Source organism: Halichoerus grypus, chromosome 9 (genome assembly GCF_964656455.1).
Source record: "Halichoerus grypus chromosome 9, mHalGry1.hap1.1, whole genome shotgun sequence".
NCBI classification, from domain to species: Eukaryota; Metazoa; Chordata; class Mammalia; order Carnivora; family Phocidae; genus Halichoerus; species Halichoerus grypus.
The window spans coordinates 29,280,048-29,284,627 of NC_135720.1; the positions used below are offsets into that span (position 1 = coordinate 29,280,048).

General features: G+C 45.2%; 1 long non-coding RNA gene across 1 annotated transcript; it reads left to right on the forward strand.

Annotated features, from left to right (window-relative positions):
• The first annotated feature begins 1,820 nt into the window (after positions 1-1,820).
• Positions 1,821-3,392, forward strand: LOC118539111 (uncharacterized). The gene is made up of 3 exons (XR_004918975.2): positions 1,821-2,175; positions 2,339-2,416; positions 2,884-3,392. It is a non-coding gene; the product is annotated as an uncharacterized LOC118539111 (long non-coding RNA).
• The last annotated feature ends 1,188 nt before the right edge of the window (positions 3,393-4,580 follow it).

Consider the following 4,580-nt stretch of genomic DNA (forward strand, 5'->3'; position numbering starts at 1 on the left):
AATAATGAAAAAATATTAAACAAGTAACCGATCAGTTAATTCATTCATTATTTATGCTTTATCTACAATGGGTAACCATGTTTAACCAATTCTTTTCCAATTCTTATCCTTCTAGATATTTCCGGAGCCTTAACATTGCTATTGCTTGTCTTAGGCTTTGGGTCAGGATCCTTTTCCCTCTACAGTAGCTCCTTTTTGGCTTTTTTTTTTTTTTGGTGTGCGTGTGACTTCTTTTCTTCTTCTTTACCATATAATGGGCATCCTCTGGGTTTGATATTCAGAATAATTTTGAGTTATTATGTATTCCTTGATACAGAAAACTATCACAGAGCTAGATTCCTTTTCTACTTTTAGGTACACATCTGTGACCTTGAAAACCCTCCTTCTTCAGCTCTGTGTTTTTTACACATTCAGGGCATCTTTTCACATCTTAGAATCATTCCATCCTGTATCTGATTGCTAGGTGAGTCTTCTTAAAACACACTTTGGATCGTTTTATTTTCTTTCCCAGAAATCTACAGTGCTTTTCGATTGCTTACAGGAACAAGCTCAAACTCCCTATCCTCACATTTACGAAATATCTAATCATGTCTCAATTTCCCTTTCCTGCCTTATCTCATTCTATTCTGAAAAGTCTTACTCAGGTTAAGTTAATCTTCCTGGTATTTCTCAAGTATCTGGCATTTCACGGTTTTTCCTTTTCTTTTTAGCCAGAAACTTTTAACATGTTTTCTGCCTCCATGGTTTGTGCTTGCCCATTTTTTCCATCATCCCTGAATTTATCCAAATCCTAGTAATTCTGCAGCTGCAGCTCAAGACAGTTTTCCTCTATAAAAGCCTCTCTGGCTGCCTGCCCAAAGCCCTGGCTCACAAAGCAACTATGGTCCATTCTACCCTGGGACATATTTTCTTTGTTGACCATCATGATTATTTACTTGTTATAATTGCTATTTACTTGTGTATATTTTCACGCCAATTCTCCACAATGACAGGTCAGGAATGTGTCTTACACGTCTCTCTATCTCTCAGTATATGAAATGTCCCATGTTCGATAGAACTCAACAGATACACGATTTTCTCCAGGAGGCTGAATTTTAGAGCTGGAGGGAGATTTGGAGATCCGACTGGTTGGTTGATTGATTACTGGAGTCTGAACTAAAGGACACTTTAGATCTTTGAGCCTAGCCATGTACTCGGAATAACAGATTTTGACTAAGTGGTTTATATGAGTACATATCATCAAGGCTGATTTATAAAGAAAGATATGTAGCATGGCTGAAGAGTTTGATGCAAAAGTAAATCTAAACCATGGCTAAAATTAACCTGTGGAGAAATCTTTCCACAGTCTGGTGGTCTTGTCAAAGTTTAAAAGCTCAGCTTCTGGGCACCTGGGTGGCTCAGTCGTTAAGCGTCTGCATTCGGCTCAGGTCATGATTCCAGGTCCTGGGATCGAGGCCCGCATCGGGCTCCCTGCTCAGCGGGAAGCCTGCTTCTCCCTCTCCCACTCCCCCTGCTTGTATTCCCTCTCTTGCTGTGTCTCTCTCTGTCAAATAAATAAATAAAATCTTAAAAAAAAAAAAAAGCTCAGCTTCTGATTAAAATTGATGCTCCTAATTCCATATTCAGGGAAGCCCCACACTGGAGATTGGTGATTTATATTTACCAAGTGCAGCACCACTTAACGGCAGCAGGTGGCGCTGCTTCTCTGCGGAAATTTTTCATGATCCGCCCTCTAGCCTCCGGCTCATTCACTTTGCTCCTGCAAAGGCCTGACCCAGAAAAGAAGTTTGAATATTTTATGCTACCGGAAATAAGACTTGCTTACATTTGTTATATATTCCTTGATAGGCAAGGGTTTCAAAGAGCCAGGTCTTTACCTACTTATTTTTTTATGGCTTTCATTTTCCCATTTCTGACCTTGGAAGACCTCGTTCCTGGTGATCCCTGAGACCTTCACACACCGAGAGGATCTTTCAGATCTTGTAGTCAGTTGAGGAACTTGGGTAGGCATCTAGGTCCACCCTTCCTTTCTTCAGTGCGGATCTTTTAGCCCAGATCCCTGGTCAAGGTCATTCGTCAAATCAAAGGCAAAGTCAGGAGTCAAACTCAGATGTCCTCCCAGTCGTCTTGGCGGTCCCATCCCGTGGTGGAGGTTAGAATGCCACCTGACCGCAGGTATGCGGTGTCCCTAGGGCAGTGGGACAACAGTCGGCATTGATTTCAGTCTGAGAAGCGGCCAGGGGCAGTCCCCAAATAGGAGAGTGTGTGAGCCAGTGTGAGTGAGTGTGTGTGTGTGTAACAGATTTTGTACAATTATTTCTCTCGTTCTTCTTTGTAGCATCTGACCTGAGGTAAGCCCTCAACAAGCACTTGTTGAATAAATGAAGGATGGAAGGAAATGAAGAACGAAAAGAAGGTAAGAAGGAAGGGAGGGAAGGAGGAACAGAAGGGAAGGAAGGGAGGGAAGGAAGGAAGGAAGGGAAAGAAGGAAGGGAAAGAAAACAAGAATGGGAGGAGAGGGAGGGAGGGAGAGAGAGAGGGAGCAAGCGAGGGGGAGGAGTGGGAGAGAGGGAGGAGGGATGGGGTGCCAGAGGAAGGGGGATGGAGTTGGGAGAGCAGAGGGAGGGGGAGGAGAGAGGAGAGGGAGGGAGGGAGAAGGAGTTGGGGGAGCAGAGGGAGGGGGAGCAGTGGGGAAAGAATGGGGGGAAGGAGAGGGAGGGGGAGGGAAGCGGGAGGAAGCCCAGTGAACTTGCAGGAACTCTAATCACCAGTGACATCTGGTAGATCCTGAGATGATTTACAGTGGTTTAGGGCACTTTTAGAAATAAGATGTGGCCAACTAGATTATTGTATTAACTCTCGTTTCATCCTATTTTGACTCAGGCCATAAATTAAAAGGTGAATTCCGTGCTCACTTCTCTGGCTGAGGCTAAATCTTGACCCAGCTCGGCTGTCCCGTCCGGGGCAGTGAGGGGGCACCATCTCCGTGCGTCCCCTCCGCTGACATCACCGAAACGACCCTTTCAGAGGGCACGGGGAACACGGAGAGTTTGGGGAACAAGTCCATACTCAGAGTCAGAAAAATTCCAGGAAATCCAGACCCATGATTTTATTAGATTCATGTCTAGAATGAGAATTATCGCTGTTGGTGGAAGCGATGTCCGAGACCGGAAGTACAGCTCCTCTGTTTCTCACTCAGACATGAACGATTGGCTTTTCTCTCTTATGATGTATCTAATTCTAGAGGCAAAGCCTAAACGCTGCATTTTATTTTGGTGATTTTCCTTCAGACCCAGTCCCTGCATGGAGTAACGTCTTATGCCATGGATCTTACTTGACCTAACCAGCTGTCAAAACTCATTTGTCTTCTGTCCCATTCAGAACCTCGCTGATTGACCAAATAAATTGATATGATGTGATAATTCTTGTCTTAGGGGACATATTTGATTTTTAAACACAGGCCTCCTGGGAACATAATGCTTTAGCTCAGGAGTTATGTCTATTCTGCAAGTGGAGATTTCTGGCATTAGATCATGTTGGGAGGGAGGTGGGTTTAAATCACTCCTGTCCTCCATTTGTCCTACCACCTGGGCGGCCATATGTTCTTGCAAATGCATGAAGAGGTTGTATCAGAAAATCATCCATTTAGCAAACATGATTGAAGATCTGCTAGCTGCCAGGCACTATGTTGTCAGGGCCTAAGGCACAGAGATTATGTGAAGTCAGGTCTGTACCTTGAGGGAAGAGACAGGCAGCGATTTGGGTGATTAAATCGCCCAATGCCCGGTGCTGGCAGTGGGGAGAGAAGTGGATGGGCTTCAGGGTTGGAAAGGAGGTAGACCACAGCAATGGTAACTGCCCAATGCTGATGGAGTGGGGGAGGGACGGATTTAGGGTGACTCCCAGTTTTATTTTGGAAACCAGGCAGTTAGAATAAAGGGCACTAGGGAGTGTAGTCATAGGGGGAATCAGAGTTAACACAAGGTGCGTGTGTGTGTGTGTGTGTGTGTGTACAAGAAAATGTGAGTGTGTTGGCAAGTAGGGATGGTATATTTTCAGTTTAGGGATGAATGAATGACTTTGAGCCTAAAGAAAGGCAAGTCTCGGGAGACCTCACTGTTACCAACCAGGATTACACTACACATCACAGTCTTTATCATAATCATAACATTTAAATTATTAAAAGACCATGCTTGATTTTTCTCTTCACCCTTCAGGAGGTTAAATATGCAGTTCTTGCATTTGAAGCTCTTATGGCTAAGGAAAACCATAAGGACCCCAGGACAGCGGGGCACATGCAGAGCCCAAACACGGAGGAACCGGAAACGTGACTGAGACCCATGGCAGCCCTGCTTGGCCATGGGCATCACCCAGCAGCAGACCAGGGCTCCCAAACAGGCTGGTGTGTGGTGTGGGTGCTTCTCTCACCCTTCTCAGTCTCTAGAGCCTGACTATCCTGGATGGTGGGCGGGTCTACGGACATCTCCCCTCATGCAGGAGAGAAGTGATGAGGCTTCAGAGTTCACCGGGTACCAGGTCCTGCACTGGGACCATCCATGCTTGTCTTTATTGGAAGCCAA